The sequence below is a fragment of the Homarus americanus genome, unplaced genomic scaffold (genome assembly GCF_018991925.1).
Source record: "Homarus americanus isolate GMGI-L3 unplaced genomic scaffold, GMGI_Hamer_2.0 scaffold594, whole genome shotgun sequence".
NCBI lineage: Eukaryota > Metazoa > Arthropoda > Malacostraca > Decapoda > Nephropidae > Homarus > Homarus americanus.
The window spans coordinates 127501-151218 of record NW_024717891.1 but is presented as its reverse complement, the minus strand read 5'-3'; the positions used below and the strand labels follow the sequence as shown (position 1 = coordinate 151218).

Genomic DNA, 23718 nt, shown 5'->3' with positions numbered 1-23718 from the left:
CTAACCCAACCTAACTGACGCGATTCAACGAAATTCTAAATACTATACATCATTAGTTTTGAGGGAAAGATATCATATTAATGTCTTTAAATATTAATGATGTAACTCTGTATCTATAAGCGGATGGGTCTACTGTATAAGTAATCAATATTTTATGAAGGTAATTTAACATTCCTCGACAAGATTATTATATGGAAATGGAGACTCAATCATTTTAATAACTTATTGATCAAATACGTAAGATGGTATAATAATAATAATAATAATAATAATAATAATAATAATAATAATAATAAAAGTCTAACTAAAGATATAATTTAACCCCAACAAGTATTAAAACATTGAGTTATTTCCAATATTTATCGATAAATCTTGAATAAATACGAATAATAAAAGCTTGAGGGGGAACTAACCTGTAATATCAATGTAAATACAAACAAAAGAATTACTGGACGAGAAAACATAGAAAAACAAAAGCATAAATAAAAACAAGAACAATCTCCACCTTCAGTAATACAGATTAAAAGAAAAGAAAATGGTATTATATAAAATTCCTTCATGATAACAAACGACTTTTGATCATAGACGCTACAGACAAAACACACTGGTTATATCCTGTTATATACGAGCCATCATGCAGCATACACCGCAACATGATAATCTCAACCATGATAACACACACGACAGTCACCTACAACTATCATCTACAACTATCATCTACCACCATTACCTACCACCACTAGCTTCTAGATCTCTAACGAGTATATATTAACATGACAATTCTAATCATGATAAAAATACAACTATCACCTAACAACTATCATCTACCACCATCATCTACCACCATCACATACCACCATCATCACTACACCTCTAAACAAGGTACAAATTAACAGGTGTGGAATCTTAGAGGTGTAGGAGTTAGTGGTGTAATGAAGCGTGTGTGAGTAGTAATGTTGTGGTGTTCTATCATGTTTCCCGGATGGTTGTGTTGGTGGATGGTTGAATGTTAGTGGATGGTTGTGTTAGTGGATGGTTGTGTTAGTGGATGGTTGTGTTAGTGGATGGTTGAATGTTAGTGGATGATTGTGTTGGTAGATGGTTGAGTGTTGGTGGATGGTTGTGTTAGTGGATGGTTGTGTTGGTGGATGGTTGTGTTAGTGGATGGTTGTGTTGGTGGATGGTTGTGTTAGTGGATGGTTGTGTGTTGGTGGATGGTTGTGTTGGTAGATGGTTGAGTGTTAGTGGATGGTTATATTAGTATTATTTGAGTCAGACGATGAACTATCCTATACACTATCAAACTACCGGCGTTCACTTCAACTTTGTAATTACCGAATAACGTAAATAAACTTAATTGATATATAAAGTCGTAATAAATCACTCGAGAAACATTTAATCTTTGCTAAAATATAATTATCTCCTTCAATGTGTTCTAATTTACAGATACACTGATTTGTACTTAGTTGAAAGACAATATGGCTGAAGAAAATAGGGTTGAAATCAAAGTCTAACTCGATTTTTCCTTGTAACTGAGATTTTCAGGGTCCGCCATAGAGTGTGTGCGTGTGTGTCTCTGTGTGTGTGTGTGTGTACATCTGTCTGTGTGTTTGTGTGTCTGTGTCTATCTGTATGTGTTTTCTAACCATCACAAATAATGTAATAAAGAATATCTCAACTATATCTTAAATAAATGTGGCTGACCTATATTGGGTATACAGTAAAAATTTTGGGGAGGTCAAAGGTCAAGGTCATCGAAAGGTCAAAAATCACCTATTCATGAAAACTCCGGAATGAAGAACCGCAGTATGGTGCATTATATTCCTGGACCTTACGTCTCGCCAGGAACACACTTGCTAGGTCAAAGGTCAAAGTTACCAAAAATGTGTATGATAACTTGGTAAATGCTAGATAAATACTCTTCAGAATTGTTATGGAGACTTTCTGTAGACATTTCATTAGTTCATAAGATAAAACGTGAACATTAAGTGATATTATTTTCATAAACAAACAATGATTAATTATTTTTTAAGTGATAACATTTGCCCTATTGAGAGTCATAACTTGAGCTCATATTGGGCCCCAGGTCCAATGTAGCCTAACCCTATTGAGTCCTAGGTCTTATGAGCCGCCACAGCCCTAATAGGCCATAATCAAACCTAACATGATCATTAAGAGTGGAACCCAGGAGAGCCTCATTAAGGCTGTAAGGATCATTAGTACAGGACCCACTGGGACACTTCCTGTGGTTAATGTTATATAGACTCTGAGGCCAATTAAGACTCGGGGAGGGGGTAGTGCTAGCCCTCAGTCCTATTGGTTGGGATTTAGGTTGGCACTTAATAGGAATTGTGCCTATTAGAGAGAGAGAGAGAGAGAGAGAGAGAGAGAGAGAGAGAGAGCACTGAAATAATGTAATAGGTAACTTGAGTAACTACCATACCCGCCCATACACAATTCCCTATGGACCTAATTTTCTTCCTATGGCATTACTCATTTGTCTTCATAAAGTGGTTAGAGAGGGATAGGACAAGTTCCACCATAGAAAACGGAATGGAAGCCGAAAGAAGAATAAAAAATACGTACGCAATAATTGAGGGATAACTAAGCTAGAAATAGACTATGAGTATTGCGTCACTGAAATGATGACAGCGATATTGCCATCCTGGTCTGATAATTCCCTTGGAGATGAGCGGAAATGGGGGAGAAAATTAGTTTTGTGGTAAGGGTATCACGATTTGAGGAGGGATGGGGAGAGGGGTGATACGAAGGGGAGAAATGGATGGGGGAGGAGGTTTGGAAATGGGTTGGTATTGTCGTGAGAGGGGAGGGTGTGTGTGTGTGTGTGTGTGTGTGTGTGCGTGTGCGTGTGTGTGTATGTGTGTATGTGTATGTGTGTGTGTGTGTCTGTGTGTGTGTGTGACAGGAGGAAATTGTTTGGAGGGAAGGAACGGGTTGGATGAAATTTTTTGAAGGGGTGGAAGGGGTGACTGTGAAAAAACAAAAGTGAAGAGAAGGAACAAGATGGGGATGAGAAAGGGGAGGGAGAAGGAGAAGGAGGAGAGAAGAAGACGAAAATAAAACACACAGTTATGAAGGACAAGATTCAATTGTAAGGACGTTGTTTCAAGACTCACGGACGGACATGTGAAAGAACGGACGGATGGACTTATAAACCCACACAGTCACCAGTCAGTCAGTCAGTCAGTCAGTTTGGTCAGTTAGTCTTTAAAATAATAGTGACATTGTTTCTGTACGTTACTTTGGTGTTTTGGCTTAATTCAGTCTGTTAGATTTTGACTTATTCAGTTACGAGGAATTAATATCCTACGAATCTCTGTGAATCTTAAGAATTATAAGAAATAAACCCGAAAAAGATTTACTGTATCGTGTCTATCCTACTGGTGAAATATATTTATATGGTAATACTCTAACGCCATTGGTCATCCCGTGTTGGTGAAATATATCTTGCCAACGATACAAAACGCCATTGGTTATATTTTACAGGTGAAATATACACTAACTTCTTTGGTTATAGTTGTGATTTATATGTGATAGTTAATTACCGTATATCACAAGGTATAACGAACGAGTCATTTCGTACAGTATATTGAGTCGTTCACGAATAGTAGTTCTTTAGTGAGAATTTATGGTTCAACTAAAAAATTCATCCCTTGCAACCAGATGATAAAACACCTAAACACAATCTAGGGGGTTAGGTTAGGTTAGGTTAGGTTAGGTTAGGTTAGGTTAGGTTAGTTTCCCATGTCAGGAAGGGCAAACTGTGACACTCAAAGTTTTACTGTATGTGTGTGTGTGTGTGTGTGTGTGTGTGTGTGTGTGTGGTATATTCGTGTGTGTAAGTGTGTAGTGTACATGGTGTATTTGTGTGCACCAGGCAATTGGCCTTATATAAAATGTATTTATTATTATGCCTACATAATCGTATAAACCTTTATGATATGGATTTATAATTAATTCAATTTTAGTCAAATTTCCACACGGCAAGTTAATTTTACGTGACCTCTAACCAATGAAACTGAGTGATTAAATTCTCGACTTTCAAATATAAAATAGTTATATGTAAACATCAATTGTTCATTAAAAATATATATATGTTTTTTAGTTAATTCTATTCCTGTTTTCTGAAATAAACTTGGATAATTAGTCCCTGTATTTTCCACCTTAACGCAGACCATATCTAACCTAACCTAACCTAACCTAAACTAACCTAACTTAACCTAACTTACACGTACCTCCCTGCCTTATGAACACTAAAATTGTTTATTTTCTACGCAATAGTATTTTCTTAAATGTCATGACGAGAGGTTGGAGTAATCTGGCAGGATCATTGTCCACTTAACAAACCCCAGGTCCCAATCTTCTTGAGACCCTACACAGCCCAGGAGCCCGACAGGTCACCAACCACTGTGGTGTGTTGGTCTTGCATCCAGTGGGCTTTCTGATGTGTGAATAGTTCCAGGGTGTTGTGTCTCGCCTTTGTTCTCTCTCGGTCTGTCTCCCTTCACTGTTTATATAAATTCTCGCTGATTGTAAGTCGAGGAAATTATCTATATTGTGGTGTATGATTATAGTTTTGTTACTTTTTATTTGCCATCTTATATTTTGAGGAAGTTTTTTATACTTTTCTAGGTAGGTTAGCCACTTGCTTATGTTTAATTTTTCTCCTTTATGATGATTGGTATTTTTTGTGGTTCATCTGTAAGTGTCTCAGCAAGGGTCCAGCTGCCTCACATATGTAGAAATTCTCTGCTCGTCTCAGTCTCTAATATTCTCTCTGAACTCAACCCAACATTTTATGACACACTGATACTGTTCTAACACTGTGTTTTTCTCTCATGTTTCTCGTCGGTTACCTCATAAAACTCGGAGCTGTTGTAATAATATCTTTTGGTTTATATAAAAATGTACCACAGGAACCCACATGTGTCATATATATTCATTCGCAATATAAAACCCTCGCTTGTATCGTGGTCAAAGGTCGAGCCAGAGTTACTTTAGTCAGGCTATCGTGTGTAAACACCAGAGCCCTCCAACTGGCCACCCAGTTCATGGTGAGAGTAGTCCACTTATATTCATAGAGGAGCGGAAACACCTGAGACCTCACTGAACCAAAAGAGAGCTACTAAACGAGCCCAACGACATCAGAGGGCTCAAGGCATAATTCCTCTCAATGAACAACATCCCTGTCACCTATGTAACAAGATCTGCGCCTCCAGGATTGGACTCCATAGTCATCTACGGTGGCATCAGAGGAATAACACATAACTCATCAATCATCTCATCAGGAGCAACGTCCTCATCGACTTGGATGGACTGCCATAAGCAAGTGTGTGTGTGTGTGTGTGTGTTTTGCGTATGGACAGATTCACATGTTTTTATTTTTGTTCTTTTAGTCCCACAGTTAGTCTCTCATACCCGGCTTTAGTGTGTCCCGATCTCTGGTTCGTTGTCTGGGATTTAGTTTCTGCCCCAAAAATATATCGTTGCATTTTGACAGCGTTTGTTTACAAGTTGTTTTTTTACACATCTGTTGAAAATACCGGTGGACGATAACAGTAGCGGAGCGGTTATATATATATATATATATATATATATATATATATATATATATATATATATATATATATATATATATATATATATATATATATATATATATATATATATATATATATATATATATATATATAGGTCGTACTGACACCTATCTCAAAGGTAATTTTATGAGGGGTTGTGAGGCGTGTTTCTCTGGGTTATGGAGGTGGAAGGGGTCGTCTCCTAGGAGGGTGGGACTTACCCTACCTGCTGCACCACGGGGAACACTGGGACGTGTGTTACCTGCTCGTCATTGAGACTGAAAAGGGGGTCCATAACCATGTAGAGGAGAGGGTGTGTGAGGGATGGAGCCGAGGTGAGGGAAGGAAAGAGGGTGATTGGGTGTGAACAAGGTAAGGATGGATGGAAGAGTGTGGAGTATAGGAAGGGAGAACAGGAATAAAGAAGGGAGACGGGGAAGGAAGAGGTGATTCAGAAGGAGAGAAGAGAGATGTGAACGGGAGATTGGCCACAGGGAGGGAAGGAAGAGGAGAAAGGAAAAAGTTGGATGGGAGACGAGCTGAAGGTAGGAAGAAGAAATATTAAATAATAAATAATGGATGGAAGAGAGCCAAGGAGAGTGAAGAAGATATAGGAAGAACTTGATGGAAAAATGGACAGAGGAGGAGGAGGAGGAGAAAAGAAAAGAAGAGTAGTCAGGTGGAGACGAAAGGTCGTAGAAGACAAACAGGAAGAGAGAGAGAGACGCCATACCGCAGCACACACACACACACACACACACACATACACACACACACACACACACACACACACACACACACACACACACACACACCATCAGGAGGCACCCCCATACTTCCTTCTTGGCTAAGTGATATATACTCGACGCAATATCACCCTAAGGTCACCTCACTGCTAGGATGAAGTAGGACGTCTTATAGGTATCCTTCCTTCCCTACATCTCAGGATAACTCCTTAGGCCTAAAGTTTATTTTAAGGAATTCACCATCGTAGTTATTGTGGTTGTTTTAGACAAGGTTGGTTACATCACATCGACGGGTTTGCTTGAGAATCGTGGGTAGTTAAGTTGTAATTTTACTTACCTAATTACGTGTCTATAACTTACCTAAATATTTACTGCATAGTCCGCTCATTAACTTTGGAAATGAGGCCTAGGGTCAATTTGTAGCAAGGCAGCTGATTGGTTGGCAGACAGACACGCGAACAGTAACTACAGGTCTTTTGTATTATAATCTATAGTACTGTATTTATATTCGTTATATTTTGAGAGATAACTTTTCTGTGTTGATCTCTGATAATTTTTACACTTGGGGAAGTTAAAATTAGCTTATGAAACATTCTGGTAACGTAAACATCATAAAAGGAAAAATATTCCGGAATTTCAGCGACACTCCCCCATTTTCAGCCACGATATATGACGTCAGGTGGCGAGGGGGGTAGTTTCCATCGCTGAACTTGTTGATCATGTCCGTGTTACCTTTATGAACACGAGTAATTTTATCCGGCCTTCCACCTAACCTAACCTAACCTAACCTTGATTGTCATAATATGCTTTCCCTGACACGAATAACCATCGTCGTGGTGATATCTCAATCGGGGAAGATATTTGGTTCTTGCCTGGACCACCCGGGAGTCTGTGGTCAATAGTGGACACAACCTTGGGACCCATGTAATATGCGTGTAAAGTTATAGGTCTGTAACTGCTTCCGTTTTGGAGTTATGGCTGGAGTAGACGGATAGACACTTCCTTTTGTTATAGCGTTGATGCTCTTCATATCTACTGCATATCCACCGTGACGGCCTCTAAAGCTGCCATGTCTTACGCTCAAAACATCTATGGTCGGGATTAGTGTTGACAAATACATCCTCTGAGGCGTGTGGTTGTTCATGTTTATATTTTATTTGTGTGTTTATTGTTTATGTAATTTTGTTGTTGTTGTGTTTTGTGGATTTTCTGGAAAGGAGAGTTAAGGGTAAGTAATGGGGAGTGGTTTATAGGGGGTGAGGGAAGGGGGTAAGTAATGGAGAGGGGTTTATGGGGAGTGAGGGGGAAGATTCTTTTTGTGCGTGTTTATTATACTTAACACTGACACTGGAGGGAAGGTGAGGAGGTTCCTAAGAGGGGATCATCATACAGGGGGGAAGATGGAGAGGAGGGAGAGGAAGCGAAGGAGGGAGTAAGGAGGTGAGAGGGAAGGAGAGAGGAAGGAAGGAAGAGAAGGGGGGGAAGTGAAAAAGAGGAAGACGAGAGAGAGAGAGAAAGCAAGGAAGAGTGAGAGAAAAAACGAAGGTGGAAAGAAGGAAGGAAAGAAGGAAGGAAGGAAGGAAGGAAGGACGAGAGAGAAGGAGGAGGGAGAGAGAAGGGGGAGGAAGAAAAACAGAGGGGGGAGACAGAACCAGAGAAAACCGAAGTGAGGAAGATAAAAATAAAAGAAAGAACTACAGGAATGGAGAGAAATAGAGAGGGAGGAGGGAGAGAGAAAAACAGAGGAGAGAAAAGAAAGTGCGAGATTGAGAGAGAAAACGAGGATGAGAGAGAGAGAGAGAGAGATGCTAAGTGGAGGTGGGTGAGGGGAGGTCTCCAAGGGGACCACAGGAGATTGGATGCTGGTGAGGGTCGGCAGGACAACCTGTGTGTGTAAAGGTCGATAGGGCCAAGTATACACACACATACATTACACACACACACACACACACACACACACACACACACACATACATACACATACAATAACTCAGGCTACACTTATAAGTATACCCTTGGACTCTTATTAGTCAAGTCACATATGCTTGGCGTCACACACACAGGCTTAGTCAACTTAGAGTGTCATGCATATATAAGACAACCGAATATTTATACTTTAGATAATTTACCAATACATGTCCGGTTAGGTTAGGTTATGTTAGGTTAGGTTGGGATTAGGTTAGGTTAGGTTAGGTTAGGTTAGGTTAGGTTAGGATTAGGTTAGGTTAGGTTATGTTAGGTTAGGTTGGGATTAGGTTAGGTTAGGTTAGGTTAGGTTAGGTTAGGTTAGGATTAGGTTAGGTTCGGTTAGGTTAGGATTAGGGTGGGGTTAATCTTCAGGTAATAATAACACACAAAATATTACATCCTAATATAAAAGTAAAATATTATATCATTACAAAAGCTACAAAATCTTAATATATAATATCTGTTTATTAATGATAGTCTATAAAAGTTCTCTACGATCAGTTTTTTTTAATTAGTCACAATATTATTAGAAAATATGAATAATAAATGTGTGTGGTTTTTTTCCTTCTCAGTTAATTGGATAGCCCGACCGTAATTAAGGCTTAATGACTATTGCGGTGAATGATATACGTAGTCATACAAGATTTTTTCATATATAATTGCAATTCATTTACAGGTAACTAACTACCTTTATTAGGGGAATAGACCATTCGGACCTCATTATGTGGATACTTAGAGAGAGAGAGAGAGAAAGAGAGAAAAGAGAGATAGAGAGAAAATAACACCTCACAACCAAATGTATCAGTGTTATGTGAGCAGTTTTAGCCCTCTTTAAAATGACATAATCAAGAATGCTAGTGAGGTGTTCAGTGAGGCAGGTGTCTAGTGCCCCTTTGATACTCACAATCAGGTAAATAATAATAATAATAATAATAATAAACACAGTACAACTACATTCAATAAGGCAAAGGTGGATTCTTGCTTCTCCTTTTTACTCGACGATAAAAAAAAAACGAAAAACTTCCTGTTACTCTGGTTTTAAAGGCAAGTTGTTTTGTTGTGGTGGACGCTGCCAATAGTGTCGCGTGTGGAGAGAGAATCAGCGTCTGTACAATCTCCTACAACTCTTTATTTATGACCGTCGCTCGACACATTTCTTTCTACCCCCCTCCCCTCCAAGACCTGCCTGTTAATGCTGCCACGGTGACCACGACGAGTGAAGGGACACATTAATTTTTTTTTTCCTCAGGAGCTACACACGTCTATTGATTTTTAGATGTTTTTACATAGTTTTTTTTTTATTAATTTCACAAACAGATACATGGATAAAAATTATTATCTTCGTGAGTAAACAATTTTATACTACATCAATTGAGACGAGTAATTAAGTTTTCCTAGGGTGTCAGGTGTCCCGGGCTTCACTTCACCATTTTCAAAGAGGTTCCCAATATGAAAACAAGGATCACTAAATTGCTTTACTTCCCTCCTCCTCTTCATCCCCTCCTTGCACTCACTTTGAGGTTAAGACGTCTGAATTAGTTAAGGTGATCCAATTCTGATTTCCAAGTAGAATTTAGAATGAACTTATCGGATTTTCCACAAGAATTCCTCCTTTCAGCTAGAGTTAGGTGGCGTTAGTTGTTTTCTTCAGTGGTTAAATTTTCCTCAATTCAATAAATCATTATGAGATTATTTTCCAATGTGATTTGTCTTTGTGGAATCACCATTGGATTTTACTTACAAGAAAATACTAATACGATATAATGATAGAAAAAAATTCACGTATTTTATGATATTCACACAAATATTTAATTTTTTTTTATAATCTGAAACAAAACAGAGATGAAATTGTATAATATTATTTTTTTTTAAATTACAATACACGTTCAATACACATAGCTTAATATATTAATTCCTATAATGGTTTAAGTTACCTGGTTTAACTTTGAAATTTTTAATATAAGTTTTAGCAAATGTTTTAATGTTAAGAAAAGTTGTCAAATAAACCTCAATATCAAGCTGTAAAATTAATAGGCCCTAACCTACCCTAACCTAACCTAACCTAACCTAACCTAAAACCAAGCATTGTGACCCAGCTGTAATAGTCACCGAACAAATCCTACTGACTCCAACCATAATGTTTCCTAAAGCCTAATTAACCCCATTGACTTAAATCCTAATGAGTCCAACGTTAAAAAAATAGGTACATAATTATAATAGGCCCTATTTCTTAATGGGGTCTATTAGGACTGGGGCCCACATGACGTACTGTACAACCCAAGAATTACCTCTCAATCAGGTAAATAAAGGCGCTTAGGGAATACAGGTAAATACAGGTAAGGTTACTTGTCTAATTTACGATCTGATATCTCGAACACAAAGACCAGACATATCGTTGTGGTATGATAGTAGAGTGAAGTAGTGGAAGATAGCAACGCCTGGAGATAGATAAAAGGAGGGTACAGGAAGGAAGGAAGGAAGGAAGGAAGTTTGGGGTAAAATAGCATAACAGAGAAAGAAGAATGAAATACCAGGATGCCTTAGGTTAGAGTAAGAAGGATGGAAGAATGAAGCCATATTCTGGATGATGTTATAGCATAAGAAAGTATCTTGGATGATATAAAGGAAGATAACGTGAAGAATGACACGTATGAAAGAAATAGAGAAAAAAGATAACAAGATGCAAACAAAAGATAACTAAAAAGAACAAGATATGAGTAAGAATAAAGTTTCGACAGTTTAGTGGGTCTTGTTAGAAAGTGTCGACAGTTTAGTGGGTCTTGTTAGAAAGTGTCGACAATTTAGTGGGTCCTGTTAGAAAGTGTCGACAATTTAGTGGGTCCTGTTAGAAAGTGTCGACAATTTAGTGGGTCCTGTTAGAAAGTGTCGACAGTTTAGTCCTTGTTAGAAAGTGGGTCTTGTTAGAAAGTGTCGACAGTTTAGTGGGTCTTGTTAGAAAGTGTCGACAGTTTAGTGGGTCTTGTTAGAAAGTGTCGACAGTTTAGTGGGTCCTGTTAGAAAGTGTCGACAGTTTAATGGGCCTTGTTAGAAAGTGTCGACAGTTTAGAAGCTCCTTTCGGCTGCCTACAGTCGACACGGCTTGAGGCGAGAAAGTTTTCTTCCTCTGACAAAAGTTGGACAAGTGTCTCAGTTATTACGTCTCTTTCTGTTTCTCCTTTATCAGACTTGAGACATCACACAGTCCCTCCCTTCCCCCTATCCCTCCACTTATCCTCTCTCCCATCACATTTTTTCTCCCTTCCCATTTTGCTCCCTTCCTCCGTCTCCCCATTTATCCTTCCTCCCTTCCTATCCCTCCTTATCTCCCCTTGTCTGTCTCTCTCCCTCCCTCCCTCCCTCCCTCCCTCCTACACCTCCTCCCTATGTCTCTCTCATCTCTGGTTAGGTTAGGTTAGTCATCAGACATAATATCTCAAGTAAAAAACATATTTATGTCTTCCTTCTTTGATCAGACGTCTCTAGTCATTAAAACATCGCCTGGGCTGGTAATCGAATTCCTGTGCTGGCGCTCTCACAGGTAGCTGACGTATAGACAGATTGTGACGCAGGAAGGTCATGTGGATTACACTTATTAAGACTGAGGGGTGATGTGCGTGTGTACATATTATATATATATACACACACACACACACACACACACACATTTTTGAGAGTGGGAGAAAGTTATCACTCACCCTCGTCAACATCAATAATGTCTTCTCATCTTGCCGACACACACACCAGCTCTATATAACAACACGTGTCAAGACTCCCCCACATAATGAGTATAACTAAATTTATGGTGAAGATCAGTTTAAAAACATGACTCTAATTTGACGTCATATTTTACAAGGAAACCTCCCCACTGTCAGATATTTATTGCAGGACAGACCTTGGGCTTTATGTGCAACTTTAATGCAAATAAAAACAGGCGGACTCTACACCACCTGGCGATGGTCTGAGGCCCAGTGTTTTGTGGCGAGTTGTGTGTAAAATAATTGTTTTTGTTGTGGCTTTTGTTTTGTGTAAAGTCAATTAATGGTCGAGGTTATTTAGTGCTACAGTCTACACCACTCCCACACTTATAAATAAATAAATATATATATATAATGCGTGTGTGTGTGTGATGACCTTTGGCGAAATGGTCAGCCTGTTCTCCCCGAAAGTGAGTAAACTATAGGCAAGTTTCTTTACGCCATTTGCCTCTGTCTACCCAGCAGTAATTGGGAACCTGGATGTTAAATTATCGGCGGATCGTTTTCCGGGGTAATGGTTAGCCAGTGCAGTTGGTGAGTTCTCCGGTTTCCTGTTCCATTCCTTGACACTGGGTCATACAACTCGTTAACACAGTGTGTGCTTGTTGTGTCGGTAACAGCTTCTGCACCTTAAACTAATTCACTCCCAGGTGGCCCTAGGGTCAACCAATATTCATTACCAACCAAATTCCCAGACTTCGCTTGAATTATGTATGTACTGTATAACCTTGACTGCCACAGTTTGTCCTCCCTGACACGGGTAACCACCTCCTGGACCACCCGGTAATGTGCACAACCTTGGTATAACTGATTCCGGTTTGGAGCTATGGCTGGAACAGACAGACAGACAGACAGACAGTCACGTCCTTTTGTGTCATTATAGAGTGTGTGTGTGTGTGTGTGTGTGTGTGTGCGTGTGCGTGTGTGTGTATAATGCTAAGTATAAATAAAAATTAACTTAAATCTTAAAACCCAACTGATGACTTTGCCAAATATGAATTAATTTTCCTTTTATTAATGTAAAATTTGCTTTACTTTATTTAAGACGTCGTTAACTATCATAACAGAACTAAACATTAATTAAATTATGGGAGGTAAGATAAGATTAGTAATGATGTTATTTAACTACAACTTGTATACTAATTATCAAAGTAATCGCTCCTACATAATGACTAATTTGAATTCCCCCCACAAACAAAAAATTGAATAGATGGAAATTATTGTTATTCTCATTTATCCTCAATAAATGAGACCAATAACTTCTAAATAAACTGTATATTCAACCTAACTGAATACCTGTACCTGGACGGTAATACACAGTAATTGGGTCCTCATCATTATTGTAGTCACCCTCTTACCTGAAGACTAAAGAACACGTGTATATACCATAGATTCTCAGGTGTAATTCCAACGTTATTTTGGCCTCTGTAGATATCACCCATAAGGAAGCTAGTTAACAAGTCAATCAGATATCTAATTAGGAGGTAGATAAGGTAACGAGGCTCTGAACACCACTCCCCCTTGTTATCGTTGTTGAGACACCCCGTGAGTCCTTGCTTACGGACGCTAATATCTCCCAGAGTCTGGATTTATGTACGTGATGAAGCACGGACGTCATCCTTCAAGGCTCACAGCAACAAGTGTCGTTTGAGTAAATTTCCTCGGGGAGGTGTTTGTCGTGTGCTGAGGGAGACCAGGGGAGAATAATGAGTAGGGAGACGGGGAGAGAGACATAGACGAGACAGGTGAAGCGGAGGGAGAGACAAGGGGGTAAAGACGAAGGAGGGAAGGAGTGAGTATAAGGAATTTAAGAATTATTGGTTTAAGGGAAGGATGAGAAAGAGAGTGTAAGAGGGAAAGAAAAAAGGAGGAGAAGAGAGAGAGAGAGAAATAAATAAACAGACAGGCAGAAAAAAACAGACATTTAGAAAGACACACGAACAGAAAAATGGTAATAGTCTCTCGTAACCTCCCTCTCCCCCAACCCCTCCCTCCCCCCCATCGCTTATTTCTTCTTCTTTCCTACCCTCCATCCCTTTCTTCCCTGTCTCCCCTTTTCCTCCTTTCTCTTACCCTCCCTCCCTCCCTCCCTCCCTCTCCCACCTCCCCTTGTCCCCTTTTTCCCTCTTTTTTTCTACCTTGCCTCCCTCTCTCCCATGTTCCCTCTCTACCACTCCCAACCATCCATCCTTCAGCAGATATGACCACTTTTATTCACTCCTCCTTTCTCAAATTTCCTCCAATTAGGGCAGGACGCAGCCTCGCCTCACGTCTCACCGAAGAGTGAGGGCCGGGGCCGTCCGTCCTCAGATGTAAAGAACGTGAACTCGGTGCTTCTTCTAAGATCTGGTTGACCTCCGTTTGGTTGTACCGAAAAGGATTTTTGGAAATATTCGAGCAAAATATTTTACCCCACGCGGAGAATGTTAGGTATTTTTCATATTGTTATTTTTTCTTATTATTTTTACTCTTTTTTTTTATGTTTGTTGTGAGCCAAAGTACGTTAGAAAAATTTAAAATTTTTGTTGGGTATTTCAAAGCCGTGAAATTGGTAAAACTTCAAGTTATTGAAAGCTATAACAATATTTTACGAGCCAATGTTTTATATACTATATATATATATATATATATATATATATATATATATATATATATATATATATATATATATATATATATATATATATATATATATATATATATAGTGAGTAAACAGGTACCGGTAATTTCTGTATATTAAATCCCTCTTTCTCTGTACCGCTCTTGTGTGTGTGTGTGTGTGTGAGAGAGAGAGAGAGAGAGAGAGAGAGAGAGAGAGAGAGAGAGAGAGAGAGAGCACGAAGAAAGGTTGGAGAGAGAGAGAAAGATAAAGAAGTCAGTCCGTCAGGTCCAGCAGCAGGTCTTACCTGTGTCTCGCCTCACTCACTCTTCCCAGGCAGATTTAAACTCGGATTTCAGCGTCAGGGAGGCGGGTTAGTGACCTCTAAGACCAAACTTACAGAGGATAATATTGTAAGAATTTTCTCCCAACCTCAGAGTTAAGAAACGGAAGCCAAAAACAACTTGGAAATGACACCGTAACGCCACTGTGACCTGAATCAATGTAAGATTGTTTTAGAGTTTGTGATGCGTGATTATGGTAAGAATATTAATGTATTCTTCTTTACATAGAGAATATAATGAATGTCCTTTATGTGTTACCAGTGTTGTTTTTACTGGTGTTATTATTATTGTTAGTATTATTTACTTCAGTATCTTCAGGACTATATCTTTACTCTCTACACCGTCCATAGGTAGAGCAAGTTAATATCCGGGTTTCATGTGTCTTAGGGTAAATCTAATCCAAATACAAAATCTGAAGCAACAACACTGTATTATAATGAATATTGTAGTTTGTGTTCAACTGTATGCGGTGAAGCAACTGTACTGTACTGTAGTCTGAGTAGTATTGTATTAAACGAGTGTACAGATATAAATATACAAAATTAACTCAAAACTGCCACCAAACTCGTTTTTCACCCAGAGTAAATTTTGCACAGTTTACAGAGAATTATTACTGCAATTAAGAAGATAAATGTTAATGTTGTAGTCACATAATGATGCTATTCGCTCTCTGAAAGTGAAAAGGTGTATCTGATATAAAAACCCACTCTCCTCTATTAAACTTTCATTAGTTATATATATAAAAAAATAGATTCAACATAGAGGAAATAATAGAACAATTATTAGAACTCTTAATATAACACCGAGTCTTAAGAGGGAGACGAACGGACCATTAAGTAATTGGGGAATGGGGTGGAAGGATGACTACTACCAAGGAGCTAATGGGTGTTAATGGTGATAGCTGGCCCAGGTAATAGGTCTCTCTGGATGACCTCTGCCGCCACAAACTAAAGCAGAAAATCTCATTACATTAGATTATTTTTTTTGTGGAGACCTTTGGGAGAAATTAGTTTACTTCAAGGATTCATTCTGTTTTCCTCCCGTTATCTTCCTGTTTTTTATTTCTCTTTTCTTTTTGTCTTCCTGTTTTCTTTTTGTGTTCGTTTTCTCTTCCCGCTTTCCTTCTGTTTTCTTTGTCTTCCCATTTTCATTTTGTGTATTTGAGTATCACACGAACGCTTAAAAAAAAAACACACTTATACCCAATAATTATCAAAATATATTATTATACCACTAAATCTATATCTTTTACAATAATTAAAACAACATGGACCTGGTTTACTAAATATTTTTCAATAATAATCAAAACATTTTTAACTGAGGATAAATATATAAGGCATTAATCAGTTCACCAAGAAAAATTGAGTCATTTTGTATATAAGTTCAACACAATTTCGAAATCATGAGAAAAAAAAATAAGTAACAACTTCATGACATTGAGTTGACTATCACCAAAACGGAGAAAATTTGTTTGTTTTTTCATCGAATTTATTCCCACAAAAAGCGAGATTCACTCTACTGGAAATAATTATCTATTTACTCACGTCATCCAGAAGAAAACTTAAGAGAAGAACTACAAATAAACTGACAGGTCTCAACTTAGTCTTTTGTAGAGTTAAGGAATAGTTCTTTGGGTGTCGCTTCCACTGTTGTAATCAAAGCCTTGTGTGTGTGTGTGTGTGTGTGTGTGTGTGTGTGTGTGTGTGTGTGTGTGTGTGTGTGCGCGCGCGCGTTTTGTCTGTTTCTCATCCATCTTAGTTTCAATTTGTCTCTGTCTCTTCCCACGTTCACTACACAATTCCATTACTATCATCAAGTGTCTCTCTATTCCCTCATTTATCACCCTCTCTTCTTGCTTTCTCAGTTACCACGTTCTCCCCTTACTTATTCCTTCATTTATCACCTCTCTCTCTCTCTCTCTCTCTCTCTCTCCTTTATTACACCCATCTCTTTGAATTATCTTCCACTCTCTCCCTTCTCTCTTTCTATCTCTTTAATTCATTTATATTTTCTTTCTTATTCATTTCTCATCTTCGTGTGTTTATTCTGAGTTAAAACAAATTAATCTTCGTGGTTTTTTTTTGTTCATTTTTTGTTCTGTATTTCTTCTTTAGGATAAAACACGATCTCGTCTTTACCACTTTGGGATTTCTTGACCTAAATGGGAGGTCAGGAGTGGAGGGCAGACGAGGCTGATTAATGAGTGTGTCACCAGCACTGTGTGGCGGAGGGCTCTTGGTGGCTCCGCTGAAGGAAGGAGAGAGAGAGAGTGGGTGGGGGGGGGAAGGAAGGGAAGGAAGAAGGACAGGAAGGTTGGAAGGAAGGAAGGAAGAAGGTAGGTGGGAAGAAAGGAAGGAAGGATGAATGAAAGGGTGGGAAGGAAAGAAGAGAAAGAGGGACAGGGCAAGAAGAGGGGAAGGTAGTGAAGGTGAGGTGAAATGGTTGGAGGAAGGCAAGACAGACAGACAGACTTGGATGAAGGAAGAAAGCACTGTAGAAAGGGAACGAAAGAGAAGTTAGAAATAGAGAAGATAATAAAAAAGAAGGGAAACTGAGAAAGAGAGATAATGATGAAGACAGAGAGACAAACAAACATTCAGACAGAACACACACACACACACACACACACACACACACACACACACACACACACACACACACACACACACACACCAATTACCCACAAAACTTAATAAATTTGGTGGCGGTAAAAGCCACAGCAAACATTATTCAATTAATATTCCAATGGCGGTATAAATAACTACCCTGGTTCCATTTGAGCAGTTTAATTAAAAAAAAGTAATAATACTGATCCAGGAGTTTGATTAAGTGCGAAAATAATTGATAAATAATGAATGAGAGGAAATGAAGAAATGTGGTATACTGTGTTGCTGTGGATGTGAATAATGTGGGTTTATCTATAATGAATGGGTGGCTTATACTATACACAGTACATATATATATATATACATATATATTTACATTTATGTCAATGTATGATAATGTGGATGTTTTATTTCCTTGATGTCTCGAAATATTATAATACAAATACTCATAATGAGAAAATATATTCCACCCAACACACACACACACATACACACACACACACACACAAACACACACACACTGGCGCCCTAGCATTAAACATATGAGTGAGAACCTGCTATGAATATCCCCAGCGTGAAAGAGGGGCGAGGAAAAAAAAATAAAAGATAAAATTAATAAATGTACTGGGAAACACGAATGCATTTCATATCACTGTTCAAAAGCGTTCACAGAAAATACATGAATATCTCACCCTGGAATGACCGTGTGGTGACTATATGCATTAAACCAAGAGGCTTTTTAACACGTTATAATGGTTTAAATTCATATATACAACAGTGGGGAGGTGAAAAGGGTTATATATGCATCTATATATATATTCAAATTTCTTTATATTAATTGTTCAAACAAGTGACATGGTATAAAGGATGACGTGTTTTGTTTTTTATGGAATGTGATATGTGTTTAGTGATTGGTGAATTGTGTGTGTGTGTGTGTATGTGACGTGGCATCTAGTAATTGGTGGTGAACTATGGGGGGTGTGTGACGTGGCATTCAATGATAGGTAGATTGTTTGTAGTGGTGCTCGTGTGATGACATTATGTATTGGAAGTGCGCATGATGACACACACACACACACACACACACACACACAACAGGAAAACTAACCAAAGAAACATAAACCGGGTCTATTTACACATTCTCAAACAAGTTTAACAAGGCAAAAATACAGGCTCCTTATACACACCCATCTGGACATGACTACTCCACCCTATACGCTCCTCTAGGCGTGAATTCCAAATACGCTACAGTGCACAAATGAGATTCTTCTCTTTGGGTAAAAATTAAAAATACAGAGAAAGCTGGAGACATAAGCGTTCACTTTACACTTACTTAAACACAAGGAACATTAACTCAGTATAAACATGGAGACGTGATGCGGAGACCAGAGGAGACAGTCACGTACTTAGACCCGTAAAGGAGAAAAAAAAAACGTTGCTGGGTGTATAAAAGAAAACGAGAGAGAGAGAAACAGGTGAGAGAGAGAGAGAGAGAAAGAAAGAGGGGACCGTTAGACAGAGAAATGTGAGAGAGAGAGAGAGAGAGAGAGGTGGGTGACACACATGGGAGACAGTAACCAACATATCCCCACCCACACCCACATAACCCATCCCACGCCCACATATTTCCTCCCACGCCCACATATTTCCTCCCACGCCCACATAAAGCCTCCCACACCCACATAATCCCCCCATGCCCACATACCATCCATCTTACCTCCATTAAACGACCGTTATAACGTCTCGACCACCTCGCTTATCTGGTGGCCACACTCACTGGGCCACACTCACTGGGCCACACTTGCTGGGCCACACTCACTGGGCTACACTTACTGGGCCACATCTCACCCGGCTACACTCACTGGACTTCACTTGCTGGGCCACACTCACCGGGACATACTCATTGGGCCACACTCACGAGCCACACACACACACGGGGCCACATTAATTGGGCCACACTCTTGGGGCCACACTGCCATATTCACGGGGCCGCACTGTTGTTGTTGTTGTCAGGGTAATGATGTTGTTATTGTTGGAGTTCTCGTTATCATATTAACGTGTGTGTGTGTGTGTGTGTGTGTGTGTGTGTGTGTGTTTACAGCATCGCCCCCACAAACACAAACACAGACATCCACAGACCACCTACTGTAGATGGATTGGTATTCTGAACATTATCTTCACTACTCACACTCAGAGAAGCACCTTGACTACTCACACTCAGAGAAGCACCTTGACATCTCACACTCAGAGAAGCACCTTAACTACTCACACTCAGAGAAGCACCTTGACAGCTCACACTCAGAGAAGCACCTTGACTACTCACACTCAGAGAAGCACCTTCACAGCTCACACTCAGAGAAGCACCTTGACAGCTCACACTCAGAAAAACACCTTGACTACTCACACTCAGAGAAGCTCCTCGACATCTCACAGTGATCCACTTAATGTAACTGTTTGTTCAGTTCTCGCGGTGGTAACTATTGAGGGTGAAGGGAGGAGGGAAGGGAGGGAGGGGGGGGAGGAGGGGGGAGGAGGGGGAGGGGGGGAGAGAGGGGAGGAGGGAAGTAAGGGTGAGGAAGTGGTTCGTTTACGCATGACCAATAGGAGTGTTTGTTTGACCGTAGGTGACGTTACAGTGGGGGTGGGGGGGAGGGGAGGAAATTATTTAGACAGACAGACAGAAATAGATGATATGGATTGGAGATAAAGAGACAGAGAGGGAGAAAGAGATTTGATAAAAGAGGGTAACACAAACAGAATCAGAAATAAACAGAGAAAAATGGAGACAGAGAAACGAAAGAGAAATAGAAAATAGAGATTAGGAGAAAGTCAGGCGATGGAAATAGTAAAAAGGAGATAAAGTCAGACAGAAAACATGGAAAAGGAGAGAAAAGAGGTAGAGAGAATAGTGAGAGAAAGCGAGAGAGGAGAGAGAGAGAAAGAAAGAGAATGAGAGAGAGAGACTTAGAGAGTTAATGAGAGAGAACGAGAGAGAATTAAAAAGAGAGTTAAAGAGAGAGAATAAAATGGTCAAATAGAGAGAGAGAGAGAGCGAGAGAGAGAGAGAATCAAAGAGAGTAAATGAGAGAAAGAGAGTTAAAAAAGAGAGAAAGAGAGGAGCCATCTCGTTACCATCATCCACACACACACACACTCACCTGCACTTCACCTGAACCACTAACAAGACCAGTTGGAGTTTATATCAGGTGTAATGATATACCCTCCACTTCTCTTCCCGCCTCCTTCACGCATGGAGTGTGAGCACAAGTGAGTAACGGAGTGAATAAGTGCGTGAGGTGATGGAGGGAGGGAGGGAGGGAGGGACGGGCGGTCACTCACGAAGGAACTTACTCATTTTCTCCACATCCAAAACATCGGAAATAATCATATAGAATCAGACTTCAATTTTACTAAATTTAACTTAATCTAATTTAACCTAAACTAAGTGAAACCTAACTTGACCTAACCTAAATTTAACTTAGTATAATTCTAACATATTTAATGCAATCTAAGTTAACCTAACCTAAATTTTAACCTAACCCAAACTAGCGTAATTAGCCTTTCATATAAACTAACTTAAATCTACCTGTAACATGACATACTCAAGGGGTTTGAACTTCATACTCGAGGAGCTAAGCTATTGTACTCGATTAGTGAAATCATCGTACTCAAGGGGGTAAAGTATCGTACTCAATCATCGCACTCAAGATACTAACTCGTCAAACTACAACAAAAAATTCAGTCATCGTACTCAAAAAGGGTCAAATCATCGTTCTCCATGAGTTAAGTCATTGTACTCAAGGGACTAAAATCATCGTACTCAAATCGTTACCTGAACCAAAACCACGATAATCCAGGTGCGTTCCTTAATAACCTCACACGGGATACTTACCTGCGCCAGCTCACACACACACCTGTTCTGAGTCTTGGACGTGACCGCTACGATGATGTTAAGACGCAATTATTTTTTTCTTTCTTTAAAATATCAATCTTCTGCATATTTGGGTATTTAAATTTATGAAGGAATTAATTGACCTTTGTCTTCCAATATCAGGTGAAGTTAGTGATTTTTGTGTGTAATTATATGTAAATAATAATAATAATAATAATAATAATAATAATAATAATTCATATAAATTTCGTAACATGAAAGAAAAATGATTCATTTATCTTTACGCCGTAGGGTTTGGGAATCGGTGGTTTGAATTCTATGGTTCGAGACTTAGGATTCAGTGGCTAAAATTCTGTGGCTCAAAGTTCACTGGTTCGAGGTATAAAGGTTTGGTGGTTTAGAGTCAGTGATTCGAAGTTTGAGGGTAAAGTGGTTCAGAGTCAGTGAATCGAAGTTTGAGGGTTCAGTGTGGTTCCGAGTCAGTAGTTCGAGGTTTTGGGTTTGATGAATCGATTTATATGGTTCGAGATTTGCGGCTTGGTGGTTCAGTTTCTGTAGTTCGGGGGTGATTGTAGGGTTCGACATTTCGGGTTCTGGGGTTCTGGGGTTCGAGGATTGGGATTCAAAGCTTTAGAATACGGATTTTAAACATGACTTGATTGATTTGCCTAAGAATGTCATTAGCATTAAAAAAGATACACGTCAACCTCCCCCAAGTCCTAATAGACCCATTTAATAGACCCTGCAGTAAGCCCCAAACCTAACCTAACCAAATATCAGGATTGGGGCCTTGATCCTATACACCAGGACAGATACATATTAGGGCACAGCCACTATTAGGACACAGGCATATAAGGACACAGGCAATATTAGGACACAGCCATATTAGTACACAGGCACATTAGGACACAGCCATATTAGGACACAGGCAATATTAGGACACAGCCACACAGCCATATTAGGACACAGCCATATTAGGACACAGGCAATATTAGGACACAGCCACACAGCCATATTAGGACACAGCCATATTAGGACACAGGTATATTAGGACACAGCCATATTAGTACACAGCCATATTAGGACACAGCCATTAGGATTTAGCTCTATTTGATCATTCGCGTTCGTAAAACAAGGGATTAGCGAGGTTGCTGCACCACATAAATACACTATTCTCGTGTCCCGATTATGTGTTGCATGCGATGGTAATTTAATGAGGTAATTATAACAGTGATTCCATGACCTTTTTTTTATAATAGACCGGAATAAAACAAGAGTGAGTTAAATTAATTGATTTAGACTCTGATGATATAGGTTAATAACTTTTCTTTTATAATTATATGTTAGTTATATTTGATAGGTTATAATTGATACACTATATTTTAATACTTAATATGGTATAGGTCATATATTTTATACATATATATAGTAAATTAAACTTATGTTCTACTAATATATGGTATATTTAAATGTCATGCTTATATGTGAGTTATATGTATTATATGAGTACTATATTGATCTCTATTGCTATAGGCTATACAGTATATTTTTTTATATCATTCTAATAATTAATCCTATTATACTTGTTACAGGTTATAGGGTATTTATATATAATTAGAAGTTATAAAATATATTTATCATAATGTAAATTGATTTCTCATACCTGTCTCATCGTCGTTGTTATTGTTTTTGTAAGAGATGTGAATCAGTATTGAGAGATGTGAACCAGTATTGAGAGATGTGAACCAATATTGAGAGATGTGAACCAGTATTGAGAGATGTGAACCAGTATTGAGAGATGTGAACCAGTATTGAGAGATGTGAACCAGTATTGAGAGATGTGAACCAGTATTGAGAGATGTGAACCAGTATTGAGAGATATTAACCAACATTGAGAGATGTGAACCAATATTGAGAGATGTGAACCAATACTGAGAGATATGAACCATTACTGAGAAAGGTAAACGTAGGTGTCCTGTATATAACTGCCGCACAGCACACACACACACACACACACACACACACACACACACACACACACACAGGTTAGTGATGACCTAACTCATGTGGGGAACCGATGATGGTAATGATGATGAAATGTTATTGTTTTGTTAGGGTTTGCTAGGCTCTCTCTCTCTCTCGCCTTCCGCAATATCCCTGCTCGTCCATCATGTGTTGGGGTCGGCACCTGCCATGATCACAATCTTG

At 39.0% G+C, this 23718-nt stretch overlaps 1 protein-coding gene across 1 annotated transcript in view; it reads right to left on the bottom strand.

The window, feature by feature from the left end:
• LOC121859049 overlaps positions 1 to 23718 on the bottom strand; it is a 73873-nt gene that overhangs the window by 40890 nt on the left and 9265 nt on the right. The gene's annotated exons all lie outside the window — the stretch shown is intronic.